The sequence below is a fragment of the Synchiropus splendidus genome, chromosome 6 (genome assembly GCF_027744825.2).
Source record: "Synchiropus splendidus isolate RoL2022-P1 chromosome 6, RoL_Sspl_1.0, whole genome shotgun sequence".
NCBI lineage: Eukaryota > Metazoa > Chordata > Actinopteri > Syngnathiformes > Callionymidae > Synchiropus > Synchiropus splendidus.
The window spans coordinates 18,340,641-18,357,557 of NC_071339.1; the positions used below are offsets into that span (position 1 = coordinate 18,340,641).

Here is a 16,917-nt window from a genome sequence, read left to right on the forward strand (position 1 = left end):
AGGGTTTTTTGGATTGTTTCCACGCGACAGCAACATCAGCTTCATTGGCTGAGTTCAAAGGTTTGAACATGCTAATTCAAATCTTGTCATATAAGTCAAGTCAGAGACATCCATCAGAGGGGACAGTGTGATCTTTGGTTTGGAAAATGGTGATGGCAGGATCAGTACAAGATTGTGAGTTTAGACGGCTGTTAAGGGCTGGAGACTTCCTCATTCTTCTTTGTTTTACACATTCACCGTAAGGGCGGCTACAGCATTTTCTCTTTCACGATTCTCGACCTCATCTTCTTCATCTCCAACATTCTTGCTCAAACACATTCCCTCCTCTCCACGTGTGCAAAACATCTGACCTCCAGAACCTTGTCTCCAAACACCTCCCACTGATAGACTTTTGACAACCTTATTATCTTCATCTCTAACCCTTCTAACTCTTTTGCTGCCATGATGTCACAGATCTCCTCTAACAACCGCCTTCTTTGGTCCGCCCTGCCTGCACTCGCCTCTTCTGCTCCCTCAACATGAACCCAAATACTTGACCTGTCTGTGATAACAGCCGTTTCATCCTCACTCTCACAGTGTGGAGAACATACTGTACCACTTGTGGCAACGATGTAATATCAAAACTTGAAGTATCCAATGTGAATGGTTGAATAAATATGCATTCAATATACATAGTTACCATTTGCACGACAGAAAGCTGTAAAAACAGTAGATAAAGTAATTATTTTAATGTAGAGTTGGATTCCTCTTGGTATTTTATTGAAATGTTCCAAAGCCTTGGGTCATGGTGTTAGAATTTTCCAAAAAAGCTGTAAACACCTTCTGGGAGCACATAAAGCTGAGATAAGGTGGGTGTGTGTGGACCTCAGAGCTGCATCCTGTTTGTAGTTATTGTGAGCAATAAAATCTAAAATAGAATCCCCAATATAAGTCAGCGAGGAGCCAATCTGTTAAATCCCCCATTAGACCAAGCAGGAAAAAACAGGTCAATGAGCATTATTTTACCACGTGAGACAAAAAAAAAACAAACACTTTGTCAACATGTTTGCTGTTGCAAACAGACGTCTACTCTTTGTTTGTTGTTTTCTTTTCTGCGTATGTCACAAAGTTCATTTTGTAAACGTGGATCATGACGGGGCCACTGGAGGCAGAAACGTGCATCTTTTGTAGGTCAGGAGAGGAGCAGACTTACTAAAGGTCTTTGTGCAAGGTGCGTAGACAAAACTGCACAAAAGAACTGTATTTTCAAGAAGATGTAAATGGGCTGTCAATAGATGAAAATCTTTAATCTAAATTAATCTAAAGCTAGTTAACTCTCAGTTAATGGCAAATTTATGACACATTTTGTGAGATAAATGTAAGAAAGATTTCATCAACAGAAGAGTGGGCAATAATGTTTACAATGCTTTTGAACCTTTTCAGTGCCTCTGAGATGAATTGAAAGAACTTTCAAGACAGTATCTGTGATGTTGGGTTGTTGTCGTAAACAAATGTTTGGAAGAGTAAAGCAGCCACTCGTGTATCGATATAATCTTACATTAAGGTTCATTTAGATACAAAACCTGGGACTAATTTGACATTGACCGCAAGTTAACTTGGCTTTCGTGGGATTAATTGAGACTCCACAATTTTTTCTGTTGACAGTGTGAAAATAAACTTATAGACTTTACCATGACCAAACATGCAAGCAATTTTGCGGGTAGATGTCTTACTCTTTTGCATGTTTTGAATTACTGTACCCCAGTTATTCAGCTTCTTGTCGCTGTAAAATAAACTGCAGTATGCATCGAAGAACATCTTTTTTTCCATATTATTCTATATTTTCCTGGTGTTTTATTACATGTCATTCATAGCGATGGACCATTATGGATTATAAAAATAGTAAAACATCAGATAAACTTTGCCATTCTGCTGATAAAGATAAAAAGCCATGATAAATGACTCACTACACTCTGTCTTGGACTATAAACTACAGTGTGTCTCCAATGTGAACAGAGAATGTGTAGAAATAAGTGACAAGACAAATCAACATTTCATCTCTGTCATGGAACCTGTCGTGTTCGTCATGTCACAGACTGTGTTCTCCCAGTTTTATTTTAGGGTTAAATTGCTATGCGAGGCAGCAAGAGGCAAGATACTCAATACTTCTCGCTGTATGTGATGCTTTTAGGGGGAAGTAGTTTTTTCCTGAGACTCGAGTTTATTGCTGAAAATGTATTTGCAGTCTCATCAAAAAACACTACTGACCAAGAGTCTCAGTATCTAGTACAGCAATGTCACTGTTGTGAGTTTTTTTTTTTTTATTGAAAACATGTCTAAAGCAACAAAGGTGAATCAAATTCCTCCAGACTCCCTGTATAGCCTTGATTTGACGCCGTTCACCCCTAACTTCCGGCCCTGCAGCTCCAGGTTCACACAGTTCTGGCTCACCGGGTCCCCCTGGCTTTTAAAGACTTTCCTCTCAGAGGGTGGGGGGGTGTACACAGTGTAGTCCTGCCTCCTCCCCATGCCCTCCTTCACCGCCTTCACGCACAGGTACAACATCTCGATCACGTTTAGCACAAGCGAGAAAACCGCCATCACCAGCATGAACCAGGTGAAGATGGACTTCTTGGTGGGTCCACCACATGAGTGCAGGGGAAGTGGGTGCAGGCATAGTGGGGGTCCAGGTAAAGGTCTGTACAGACAGTACTGGCCGAAGATGAAGACTGCCTCGATCACCATCATGGCCAGCAGATGGAAGACCTAGCTGTGCAGCGGGTGACCCCGGGTGCTGATCTTGCCGCTGAGCTTGGTGTACTTGGGGACTTTGTAGGTCCGTCTGAGGAACAGAGTGGCCTGATCATCCAGTTCCCTCTGCCTCTTCAGCCTCTCCTTCATCTTGTGAGAAACAGAAAAGCAGTGGGACGGTTTGTCTGATATGCAAAACCTCCTTCCAGGAGCCAGAACACCTGGATGGACTGTGGTCTACCTCCTTCGTGGAGCACATGTAGGACGTGGCCCAGGTAGAAGCAGCTTGGACGTTGCCATGGCGATGACCTGAAGCGTCCAAAAGTGAACATGAGAGATGGGGAACGTGACGTCGGAGCAGACGTTCCGCAGCCAGGCTGCTTGGTGTTGCACACAAAGTCGGACTGCTCGTCGCCCCAAACCTGGCCTTGTCAAACCTCATCATCTACGGTGCCCTCTGCTGTCCTCCAACTCAGTGGTTTAAACGGAGCATCCACCTCCTAAAGCCCACATTCATCCAGCTCTTCCAGGCCTTGAGAGACAACAGAGAGGTGTTGACAAACTCTTGACAAGATGCTCCAACTTTTGAGGGACCATCACCTGAACGTCCTCCTGACTGTGCCATCGTTCCATCGAGTGCCCTCGCTGGTGAAGCTCTCAAGGTCTTGAACTGTGAGGAGCTTCACCCTGGCCCCTCGTCTCAGAGACCTGAGACCAGATCCTGAGGCCACCAAACCATTTGATTCTTAAAGTCTAACTTGCTGACCTAACCTAATAGCTACACAGGTGGGAGAAGAGAAGGTGTCCTGAGGGGAGGCGGACGTGATGAGGGCTGAGAGATGGAATCATCAGTGACCACAGAGGGCGTCACAGAGGTCATCAGAAAATCAAAAGTCCAGACCTTTTCTGTGCCGGTGCTCAGGATTAGGAACCGGAACACAAAGTGAGCCAGACCTTTCCCACCAGTCCCCCATTTTCCTCGCCCCCTGCTTTCTGCAGCGGGACCAACAAACCTCAGCGTCTCTAAAAGAGTGGCAGAACTCCACAAGTTTTATCTACGTTCAACTGTTTCCAATGAAGAGGAGTTAACGTGAGACAACATCTATTAAAACAGATAACAGCCGACGGAAGTAGCGAACTCACCCGGGACAGAGCTGAGAACAGACATGTGCAGCTGGCGATGCCATCGGGAACGTGTGACGAGAAGTAGAAAACTGTGGAGGCCACTGAAGGCCGATGGTTATCAGATATTCAGATACTTGGCACAGCACCACAAGGTGGAATGAGAGGGACGTTTGGAAACGCTGCGTAACATGCTAGTCCAAGGTGAGCATGTCGCATGCTCGAGCTTCATCGTAAGACGTTAAATTCCCATAAATCGTGTATCGCCCATTGCTTGTTAGTAAAACCATTACATTTAAAAGCCATTTGTCTATGAAGCTGAAGCTATCATTTGCTGGCAGATGAGTGATGTTATGCAAGTTACAGTATGAACTGTTTTGTTAAAGCATTGTGGCAGAACCACTGTAAACAGAATGCCCATTGACATCACCTCAACTATCGCATCTGGGAGATAGTTGGCTACCAATGTTGCTTCACTTCAATATTTAAGCACTAGTTTTATTAGTACACATTTTTGTATTTGTATTTTTATATACACTCACATATAACCAAAATAAAACGTGGCAACTAAGCAACTAAATTGGTGAGTACTTCAGCGTCTCCGTGGCTCAGATAAGACTGAGTCGCCAGGCTTTCAAGTGCTCACAGAGGGATATGGTTAAGGTTTTTGCACAGTTAAAACTGTACAAGCTGAAGAATAGGTTGGTTGGGAAACCATGGCAGTACAAAGGACTGAGGCAATGACGTGAGAAAGCAGCAATCTCAATAACTAAAGACAAATCACTTCCCAATACACCAGTGTGAACTTAATGAAAGATCCATCGGTCATCAGGGACTGTAGTGGCGGCGCCATTGTTGACCACACCGCTGTTCATCCTGTGGGGCACGTGTGTTAAATTGGACTTTACAGTTCTATCTACAGGAGGCACATTGTTGCAAAGAGCTGTGCCCTTCTTTTTCGATAGATTCTGATCCCTGGGCCTCATATTGTTAAAGACATCACTCCTTATAGCAAAACAAAAGGCTGGGCTCTTTTTAAAGATAATACAAGCCTGAATGTCGAGCGCAAATAACAGAGTGCGGCATGTGATAAATGCCACAACATGTGCTTCAGAAGTAAGGCATTTGATGAAGCAAATATTGAACTCCACATGGGTTTGGAAAGTTCTGATCCTATACGTCATAAAAAGCTTAAACATGCCAAAATAAACCACCTCGCGGCAGCATGCAGCGCATTGTTGCACTTAACAGGCTCGATTAATATTTCCACTGGCAAACACAGACGGCATGGAAAACATTTACAGGAGGGCCATCGTATGTTTTTGAATTGACTCTCATTTTAGGGCATAATCCATGCTGAAGTTGACTCATGCTTCAGAAACAGAGCAGGGCGAGTTGCTCAGGAAGGCTGCTTAACATAATGAGTCATCCTTATTTCGGTGGGTAAATGCTTGAACCTCTGTGTAATGAGGCTGAGAGTGGTAATCTGAACCTGCACCCTCAGGTTCACCTCTAAAAGGTGAAAATTGGCACAAACATCTGTTCACACACTGATGTAAATGCAAACACAACTCGCAGAAGAGAAAATGGAGCACCCAGTCTGCAGAAATATTCTCTTCAAAAGTAGCAAAACCAAACCTTCCAAAAAATCCGAGTAGATTTAAATATGGTAAAATAGTCTGCGAAGAATGAAAGGGAAGGACACTGCTGACTTTTACTTGATCTCTCACAGCAAGCTGGATGTGCTCTGCTCCTCCAAGTTGCCACTTTCAGTCATTTGTATCTCCCTGAATTCTGAAAAGATAAATCCCCTTGTTTGTATTTCTAATCTCTATCCAGTCAATTTGGCGGCTGCCCTTTTATTTCCGATGAATTTGTGAACTGAATCCATTTCCTCTTGAAGCAAGGATTGCTCCTCCAAAACGGTGGAAAGCTCACCAGAATCGATTTCCTTCTCTCATTACCTGGAGATATGTTTGTATTGTTTGCAATAGCAGTGAGCATCTCACCCATCAAGATCAGCTCGGGATTCTAAAAAGCCTTGTAGGCAAATAGGAGAGATGAGTACGGCTAAATACTATTGGGTAATCCATTAAGTAGTCTCATAAACGCCCACTTATCAAGTTTGTACGGCTTTTTCGCAGCTGAAATGCCAGTCCAAAGGTCAGGGTACATGAAAGGTTAGAGGTCAAACCAACTATCCTCTTCACGGTATGGCATCATAAGGCAGCGCCAATGAGAGAGTGCTGAGTTCTGAGTCATGGAAAGCAGGCTGACTGACCACAGTCTGAATGATCACTCACTGGTGACAAACTACGTGTTCAATCTGGAAAACTGCTATGCCTCACACTTTGGATCAGAAAAAAAACCATTAAAAGCACTGCATGGTGGTAGGATTTCCAGCTTTAATATCCATATTATCAGAGCCTGGGAAGGTCTGCTACATTTTGGTGGGAGTTTCACTCCATCAGCTAAAAACAGTCGCCACAATTGCGACTGACAAACCCAAAAAATCCCTTCTGAACTCGCTGCGTTCGAAATCGTAGCTAAAATCAACAACCTGTTTTCACTTATGAAAAGTCAACCGCAATGTCAACACTTAGATGTAGGACTGATAATTCCATGTGAAAGGAAGACGCATCTCCATCCATTTACATCAGGAAGTCTGATTCAGGTCAATATCAAGGACCATATTGATGAGGGATTGAGCTCCTTAGCTCATCTTTACTTTCCCTTTCAGACACCAGGGGCGAAGGGTACAAAGAAAATTCCATCAACCTGTCTTGAGCTGACGGTTAAGGTCACACGGTCCATCACAGCCCCGACTGAGGCACAATCAATTCCCCATGACAGCCTCTAACAGTGCAGCTGACTGACTGAATATAAAATTGTCTGGATAAAACAGCTGCGCTACATTTCAATTCAGCCCGTTCACTTGGTGTACTGTTGTAGTGAATCGGATCACAGCCCGGGCTTAATAGAACAACAGCCTTCAAGTAGAGATTTATCTGCGCAAAACACGCTTTGGAGAAAAAGCAAACAGAACCAAATGTATTTCAGATATATTCGGTCTCCATTGGCTGCTACCTGTTAGTTCATGCAAAGAAGACAGCAGAACTAGTCAGTGTGTGACAGCCGGGAGAGACTGCAACATGCTGACAGATGGTCTGATGAGTTGTGAATTCGAACAGACGTGAGACAGTCACGGTTTCGGCTTAAAGACTGATGTATGGATCCTCTATATACGTAGAGGGAGACAGGTCTGAGGCATCGATTTAGTATTATAATAATGATTAATATTCCTCCGACATCTCTCATCCCTGAGCGGCTGCGTGTTTTACACACCCACAAATCACTTCCACACATGTTCCCATGCCACCTCACACATTAGAACTCACTGACAGGCCATCAATATGCAACAGCAGAAGCATAAGCGACAAAATAAGTGCTGATTTTCAGTCCGTTTTTTTTTAAGCATCAAACAAACCAAGAGGCTATACTCACGTTGAATCTAGGGCATCGCCACCTTTGCTGCAACATGAAATTCCTCACACCTAAAAATGATTTGCCGCATCAGACTCAGAGCCATAGCAACCTGCAGAATGTGTGTGTGGATGTATGTGGGAGTAAATGGTGTGTGCTGAAGATCTCCTGTCGCTACTGCCTCGACTGGGGTTGTCTTGAAGTACAGCGAGTGCTCGTGGGTGGAAAGACTTTATTGTGTTTAGAATGCTGATGAGCAGATACACAATTATACATCAATATTTTGATACCCACACACGCATTATTGTATATTTATCTTACATAACAGCACTTACATAAATGTGTAGCAGCAGCAAATGTATATAGATCATGCGGCTACACTGAAAGAAGCCTTAAAAAAACGTACCCAGTGCCTTCAGAAGTTACAAAAGACGTGTCCAACAATCACCGTGTCGTGCATGCAGAGCTTTGAGACTCAATTTCACGCTGTGTACCGTTCCAAAGAAAAAAAATCTTCCACTTCATTCCAGCAAAGTAAGGGACACAGGGCACTGGAGCAAATCCCACTATACTCAAGGCAGAGTGCCAGACCAAGAGACACTAAGAGAAAAACAACCTCATCCACACCGGCAGAAATGACACCGGCGAGTGTATACAAACTGAGTGGCTGGCATCCATTCAGTTATTGCAGTCATGGTGTTGGATTAGTTCACTAGTCAGACTCAAAGCTGGGGGGCCAAACCCTGTCAGCGAAGGGACTTTTTTTCCAGTCTGCAGGAGCTTATACTGTACAGCTTATACAGGGACCAAGATACAAGCTACTCATGAAATGAAACATAGATTTAAAAAAAAAAAAATCACCAAATAAAGATAACAAATTGGATCAAAAGCAATTGGACGGCAAAGAGATGGGCACAGTGTGACACACAGTGTGGCTGTGTTTTGCTCTGCAAATAATGAAAGAAGGAAAGCAAATGTTACCACTCTCATTTTTATTATTCTGCACATAAGTCATGAAAACTCAAGGCACATGTCCAGCAGGCTTGAAATAAATGGCAAAAGGGACATTTGTACATAAATCCGAGATCCATTTTAACACAAATTTAACACCTATAATCCATTAACAATTACTACTTCATGAAAGTCTATAGACTTCGACTGGCCAGCAGTGGCAGTCTGAGCCAAATTTGACTGCAGGGGCTCAGAGGGTGGCGGAGGTTCACTCAAGGCGGAACATTAAAAATGGAACAAAAATGACACTTGAACATTAAAGCCTTAAATTTATTCTGAACCACAGAACAAATGAACATCAAACTAAGCAGTAAACTGCCGCAGTCACGTGACAAATAGAAACTCGATCTATGATACATGATGCTAATTTGGCAGACCCTTGTAAAATGTTTGTAAATTGAAGTTCAAAGTTACTCAGTCACTATTTTTTTTACTAGAAACTATGTAGTAAAATTACTCTTGACCCACCTTTAATATAAATAATCATTTATTAATGATAGCATGTCAGTTTGAACACAGTTAATAAATTAGCATAAAATGTCAATTACATTTTTCTTCCAAGAAAAAGTGAATCATTTCAACAGAATAAGACATTTAATTCACATCTGTAAAAGGGATTCATCATTTGAATTTATTTTAGGAGAGACTGCTGGAAACTCAAACAGCTGATCAGAGACTAGTGAGTTGTTGTAATTATACCGAAAAAGCTGCGTGCTATGTCCGACACAGAACTATTGGAAAAAAACATTGACTGTTCAGTGTGAGTGATAATGGCAAAAATTTGTTTGGTGATAATTAATAAAAAAGTGAAAATAACTCAAAGAAATGAGGGTGAAAATGCCTTTTTTTGAGGGTGTTTCGTGAAATTTTCATACCACAACATTGTTCATATACCAGATACCAGAGAATTTTAGCCTGAACATTGTCATCATCATCTCTGTTTTCAGGGATGCACAATATCAGTTCTTTCCACCGATGATGGTAGAATGGATTTCCTGAATGGAAGCCTGCCTCTTAGCTCCGCGTCTAGCGTCTGAAACACGCTACCATGAAGGAAATTGGGAAATAACCACTGGCTGGATGGTGAATTTCCGATCTGTCAAAAACATTGGTATCAAAGCTTGGGCCCATTATGACCCGTCATATCGCCATTGTGCGGCCTGTGACTTGGATCACGCTAAACAAACTGACATCTTGTGTGATTGAGTTTGACACCTCAGGTTTAGCTGATCATCTTGACTTGACTCCTGAACTGTTTCCAGGATTGAAGTCATGAGAGGAATGGAGACAGTCCGGAGAAGAGCAGCACCTATCAATATCTTGGTAAATCTTTTGAGTGGAGAACTCATATTAACCAATAATAAAGTAATTACTTGCTCATTTATTGTTCAATAATTATGGTATTTTTAGAGTGAACTTTTGGACACCATTGCTGGGGAAAAAATTGACAGGATTAACAAGATACTATGTTTATAGTGACTAACTGCTGGCTGCTAATACACATAATTAAGTTGTTCATCTATGGGAATATATCTTCCCTGATCGAAAATGCCACCAACATCTACAAAAATTCTCTAAAACACTAGAAGTACAGTCATTTGAAATGTGAAGTACATTAGCTCCGACACTGATCCATGTAAACCTGTATTGTACCTGGAGCGAGTCACACTCATGTGCAACATGGTTGGTTCTTCACTCCACACCAGTCAAGTCCCTGGATTGAGTCTAAGGAGTCTAAACGTTGTCACATGGGGGGTCAATAAAATGGGACAGAGAATTATGTCAGGACTGAATCGACAGTGAAGCACGAGTCGCAATGAAACAAAAGCCAGGAGCAGGTCCAGGATGACCTTACATCTAGCGTATGAATCAACGGCGCACCAAAAAGGTCACCAGAATCTGACGCAGCTTGAAGCCCAAACACCTTTCTATTTGCATCAATTTTATTATCTCGCTGATAATTTATTTTGGAGAGACTTAACATTCTCCTGGCTGCACTGTGGACCAGTGTCTGGTGCTGCAGTCTCCCAGCAAGGAATTCCAACTTGCTTGTTTACGTCACACTGGCTTCCTCTCACACGCTGAATACATGGGCGAACTGATGACTCTCTACAGTATACATTACCTCCAGGTAGCTGCCTGTCCATACATTATGTGACTAATGACAGGTGGAGAACTTGCTCACAATACCTCGCCTCTTAACTCAATATTCAGCAGAACAGAGGGGAGCAAAGTGCACATCTGTGCCTGTATTAGTGTGGTCCGTATGACCTCAAAACAATAATAAAAAGAAAGAAAAGTTACATTCACTATTTATTATAGATATGAGTTTTAGATCTATTTTAGTTTAACCTATTTTTGAATTCTAATTAATTCTGAAAATAAAAGAAAATGTTCTGTAGATGTGTACAGTAAATATATATATATATATATATATATATATATATATATATATAAAAACAAAAATGTATATGCATAAAAAAATGAAAAAAACAAAACAAAACAAAAAAACCCAAAACATTAAAGAATCATTTTAAATTTAAAAAAAATAATAGGCAAAAATAAAGTATTTATCACAGTATTTAATATAGCACCTTAAGAAATTTAATTTCAAATGCCAAATTAAAGACAATGGATTGAGGGATGGTTAGATGGATGGTTTATTCTTAGACATTCAAGGCACTGGTACTTAAAAGTGGATTCATGCTCCAAAAAAAAAAAAAAAAAAAGAAGATTCCACGTTTTTTTGTTGTTGTTGTTGTTTGCTTCCTTTGCCTCTGTGCAGGTTATGTTTTTGGCAATGTCATTGACATTGACATTGCCAAAAAAATAAATAAATAGTATACTTTAAATTTAAAAAAATGGTCAGGTCAATCATTTTCCAGAATCACTGAGAACACATAATAGTTCAGAGCTCTCGTGGTTGTCACTCTTCAGTATATAAGTGAATCCTTTTTTGATAAATGAATACTTTAAAGCGAACCTGGGGATTGAAAAAGAACGATGTGACGATGTCGGCACTTTTTTCTGACGTCTTGAGGGACAAAGCAAACGCAGAGGAACTAAGTTCTAAATGACTAACAGTCAATATTGTTTGAGAAGCTCGTCAGTTTAGCTGCAGGCTCGGAAGATCAAACAGGCAAATATGGCACAAGTGAGTAAATGCGATGCTTCATCGGCGGAAAGATAAACCTCCTGATAATTCCATGTTCCACACTCAACTTACAGCAAATGCTTGTCGAGTTGAAAGATAATTTCTGCCCTGTGACAAGAACCGATAACATCTACCGGCTATTTACACCTCTGTTTACCAAAAGAGTCTTCAGACCATTACAAAAAAAAACCCCAAAAAAAACATAAAAAAATGAAAGAAGTACCAGAGAGGTGGGTAAGTACAAAAGAACTGCTGAAGGAAGTCGCAATGGAGACTTAGTGGTGGAATGACTAGGTCCTGGAGACTCTCAGGGAAAAGATGGAAGCTCAGAAAATGTGAGAAAAGAGGGATGTGGAGGAGAGAAATACATATTCAAGGTAGATCACAGACAGATCTGGGAAGTATTTCAAGGAATTGGCAAGGTGGAAGTGAGGGCAGCTCCAAAGAGCATGAAGACATGTGGCACCACAAATGTCCCATTCGAGTTGTGGAAGCATTTAGGAGGGCGAGTCAACACAGCCGCACTTCTAAGACGTCACATACTGATGTATTCCATGAAGACACGTTAGGCTTGGCAAGTACTGTAATTTGTTAACATGAGACACTATTTTAAGAGAAAATAAATCACATATCGCGGAAAAACTTAGAATATTACGTGCAAGAAAAGGTGTTTATTGGTATTCAGGTAAACAGCTGAATACTGTTGTATCACAGCAGGGTAACCAATCTTTATTATTAAACACCAAAACAGTAGACTTAGAATTTCCAACACAATATCACACACTCAAGTATTACAATATATGACTGTATCAATGTAGTCTTACACACTAAGTTAGGCAGCCAAGATGGTTTGGACATGTAGAGCTGGGAGACAGTGTTGGACCAATACTGGAGGTAGAAGAAGAAGAGGAAGACAACTCATGAGGTGCATGGCTGTGGTCAATGGGAACATGAAGAGGATATAGGTGACGGAGGAGGATGATGAAGATGATGATAAATGCTAGGTCTTTAGTTGCAAACTTTACTTAACCGAGAGTTGAAATTTAATCTTGAATTGACACCTTTCACTGATCAGTTATGAGGCTCTAATAAGTTCAGATGCAGCAAACAAGAGCAACAGCAACGGTCACTGACAGATGCTCTCCAGCTCTGCTCACTCTCTCTGACAGTCTTCTTTCGCTTACTGCTTCTCCCTTCAGGTGTCGCCACAGCGGATCATCTTGCTCCATCTCACCCTGTCCTCTGCTTCCTCTTCTCTCAAACCTACAAACCTCATGTCCTCCTTCCTTCACCACCTCCATAAATCTCCTCTTTGGCCTTCCTCTCCACCTTCTGCCTGGCAGTTCCAACCTCAACATCTTCCTACTAATGTACTGGCTATGTCTCCTCTGTACATGTCCAAACCATCTCCATCTAGCCTCTCTGACTTTGTCTCCTAAACACCTGACATGTGCTGTCCCTCTGATCCTATCATCATCCTGCTCACTCCCAGAGAGAAGCTCAGCATCTTCATCTCTGCTACCTCCAGCTCTGCCTCCTGTCTTTTCCTCAGTGACACTGTTCCCAAACCATACAACATTGCTGGCCTGACCACCGTTTTGGACACCTTCCCTTTCATCCTTGCTTGACACCCTTTTGTAGCACATCACACCTGACACTTTTCTCCAATTATTCCATCCTGCCTGCGCACGCTTCTTCACCTCTTCTTCACCCTGGACAGTTGAGCCTCAGTACTTAAAATCCCAGACCTTCTTTATCGCTGCATGCTGTAACTTTGTCTGTCCGCTTGGGTCCCTCTCTTTCACACACGTCTTACTGCGGCTAACCTTCATTCCTCTCCTTCCTGAGGCAAACCTCCATCTCTCTAGCTTATCTTCCACTTGCTCCCTGCTCTCACCACAGATCACAATGTCATCTGCAAACATCATTGTTAAATACTGGCTTCCATATTCACCAAAGTTTGTCATTTTAAAATTATATCTTCATAAAATTTGAAGTTTCAGTTGCAGTTTCTTCCCTTCTCTGTGATCTTGGAGGGGTGGTGGTGGTGGTGGGTTCTGCAGCAGATGCATTTCCTGCTACACTTTTACTTGTGCTTGACACCTTCTACTGGTGAAAGATTTCATGCCCTCAAAAAGTTCTAGTTGCTATGCAACTGATCTGCCTGGCACTGAGAATAATGTTCTTTTTCGCTCACATTCTCGCTCTCTTTCTCTCTCTCTCACTGGCTCTCGCTCACACACACACAAAATATGGGCTAATTTTGTACTTGTTGAAAGATCTTTAACTTTCAAGCTTGCAAAAGCAGAATGCCTTTCATCAGTATTTTGTACAGTCCCCATATGTGCAGTACCACTGCATGTTTTAAAAAAGTCGCTCTGCGTGAAAGGTGCTTTCATCCAGCGACCCACGTTCCAAAGCACATCACAGGCCAATCACACTTTATTTCTAGTAAACATTGTATGATATTTCAAGATATATTTCTCATAATGCCTCTGAACTAGAGGTGGCTGGTTGGCCTCCTGCCCTAGCTTCCTCTTTCATCATGACCCTGAATCCAGCTGCTGTAGCAGACTGCATCCCTGCTCCGGCTCACCATGCATGTGTGTGTTTGTGTGTGGGCGTGCGATACGTGTTTGACTTCATTTGTACGGAAAGTCGGATGAACTGATCGATAATGTTGACTGCGAGTACCATTCATGAGCCTGCTATAAATAATCCATTAGAATGTGCGGACACAACAGTTCCACCTGTGAAGACTCCCACCAGCAGAGATGTTGATTCAAAAAGAAACATAGAGATTGTGTTCGTGCGAAACCAAAGGTGTCTCATTATTCACACAATTTTCCTTGAATCAAATCCAACATTCAAAGTGCCGACATTGGCAGAAGTACTTTACAAGTGCTTCATGGTAACATTGATTAAACAAGGAATATAATTTGCAACAAAAACAGTCTTTTCAACAAATAAAGTCACATTATTTTAACAACTAACAAGTTTAACTTGTGGCAGACTGAGCAATGAATGGTTTATGACCAGAGTTTCCATCCTTCCAACTCAAGTGAGTAAGTCGAGGTCAAACTCACTGTGATCAGCCTCGACTGACTGCTGACGTTAGAAATGAAACTAAACTAAATGAAATTATGAACTACCTGGCAAGAGCTGCCTGGTCTTTGTCACCCTTTGTTCATGGCCCTTGTGGGAACACTGTGTGAAATCGCAGCAGACAGTATTTATATAGAGTTCAAAAGTATAGCTGTAGCACAGTAGTTCACCTCAAAAATACTAGGAAAGTCACACATGAATCTCTGGACAATGACACCACTCAGTCTCAGCCAGATTTAAAGGAAGGAAGGACATTTATGTCACAAGTGAACAATACTGTATCTGTGGGTTCATGAAGAGCTGGGGCTCAGTAGAGCTCAAAATCCACGTATAACATACTTGCCAGGTATCCATCCTAAACTACAACATCCTCAGCCCCATATTGTGGTGGAGTGGTGCAATGATGCACTTGTGTTAAAAGATCGTGGTACATGCCAATTTATGAGTTCTTCAGAAGGCTAGTGAAAATGAAAGGATGAGAATCCAAAAAAAAAGGAGGCTGTCTTTTCTTTGGCTTGTTCAAAATTGAAAAGACAACAAGATCTATGATCCTTTCTGCCCAGTGTCGTCAGTGCAGTCAGGTTGCACAACAGTGAAGTCTGACTCGATCGTCATTTGTTTCTATTTATACAATTTATTTAATGTATCACTTTCTATGTATTATCCATTTATTTATATTTTATCATAATATTTGCCAATATATTATGGGTATATTTATTTATCTTGAGTTGTCTGATAGCTTGTGGCTTCACTTTTTTTTCTGCTATGACACGTTAAATTTCCAAAGGCCATCTAAGCTAATATAAACTAAAAAGTTAAACTATAAATATGAGAATTGTCAGTGAAGTGAGAGGTTATTTGTTCGTTTATTGCCTTCTCAGAGTGTCATTTCCTTGACAAAAGCGAGCTTGTGTTTATTTTAATATGCAAGCTAATTAAACGAAGACTGTCAATATGTACTTTTCCAGTGACAGGACGGAAGGTTTTTACCATGTTTTTGGGTATTAGGTTGAAATGAAATATCTCCCAGCAACATTTCCACTGAGACACAAAGGAAATTTATACAATTTGTCATCGAACAGCTAAAAGGGCAAACAAAGCAAAAGTCTGGGGTTAAATATTTAGTTAATAAAATGAATGGAACAAGAGACAAGTCGTTGTCAATTCAAAATAGCATTCTTTGTATATTATGTAAGATTAAAAAAAAAAAGTCATTAGGATATATATTTTTTAACCATAGATTTCTTCAATGTTTTGCGCTTTCCGAAAAAACAAAGCCCAAATATAACAAATCTCAAGGGCTGTACTTTTTCTGTCCTGTCAATTGAGACCAAATGTGGCTGATACCCACTGTGATTCCTGGATCCTCTTGTGAGTTGGTCAGCAACTGCCAGAGGGTGAAACAAGATGTTTCCCTGCGGCTGCGATGGCCAGGCTGCACTGTGTCAGTCATTAGAGCAGGACGTCACAGCCAGGAAAAGCAGGGCTTTTGGGGATCATCTCTCAGAGCAATGCAGGACATGAATTTAAATTTTCAAAAACAATATAATGCTAAACAACACTATAGTTGGACAATTGAAGCGATGTAAATGCATTATCTGAATTGTTTGGATATTTTCATCTGTAATAAATCAGCATTAATAAAATATTTTCATTCTACTCATTCAAAGTACAAGAGTTTATTGGATTCAAACTGGAGAATAAGGGATACAATTTTGGAATTCTTGGCAGTTGATCAGAAGTGACGATGAATTTAGGGTTTGCAGTTGTTCAATATGATCATTGTGGTGGCCTTAAAACGGAGAACAAAAGCCTTTACTCCCCTTGGAAAAGGTTTCAAGTTTGAAATTCACATAGGACTCACACACAAGTGTGATGAGGGAAAGTCCTGACTCAACACCAGGAGCAAGTGTGACCCAATGGGGACAACAACATTCCCCCTGGCCGGGTCAAAGCCAGTGGTGTTTGAACCCCCCCACCAACCCCATTTCTCTCATTAAAACACGCTGGCCATTCTTTAAAGGTTTCTGCTTCAGTTGTTGCCACAGGCTACTGTAGCTCTCAGCAGCAACACGTGGTCCAGGTGACGACTGTATGTGCTGTTCTTTCATTGCAGGTTTCTCTGCACCAGAAAACAAACAATGGTAAGTCTGAGTCATCGTACTTCAGAACTGAAAAAGCCTTTCTGAATAAAGGTGAACGCTTTTCATGAAGCCTCCATGGATGCATGTATGTGATCACATTAGTGTTTTCACTTTTTTACTTTAATAAAATCAATAAATGCTGTCTTGAAAAACAATACAAGGCACGAC

The 16,917-nt window shown here is 41.4% G+C and overlaps 1 protein-coding gene and 1 pseudogene across 9 annotated transcripts in view; both read right to left on the reverse strand.

Annotated features, from left to right (window-relative positions):
* atp2b2 (ATPase plasma membrane Ca2+ transporting 2) overlaps positions 1–16,917 on the reverse strand; it is a 73,934-nt gene that overhangs the window by 51,477 nt on the left and 5,540 nt on the right. For 7 of the 9 annotated variants that reach the window (XM_053867114.1, XM_053867112.1, XM_053867110.1 and 4 more), the window contains exon 1: positions 7,357–7,514. The exons of 1 other annotated variant lie outside the window; for it this stretch is intronic. The gene's annotated coding sequence lies outside the window, so the exon portion shown is untranslated. Of the gene's footprint in view, positions 1–7,356; positions 7,515–7,741; positions 7,760–16,917 lie in introns of those variants that run through there. One more of the 9 variants, XM_053867109.1, reaches the window with a different exon arrangement.
* LOC128760482 (gap junction Cx32.7 protein-like) lies at positions 2,335–3,898 on the reverse strand (annotated as a pseudogene).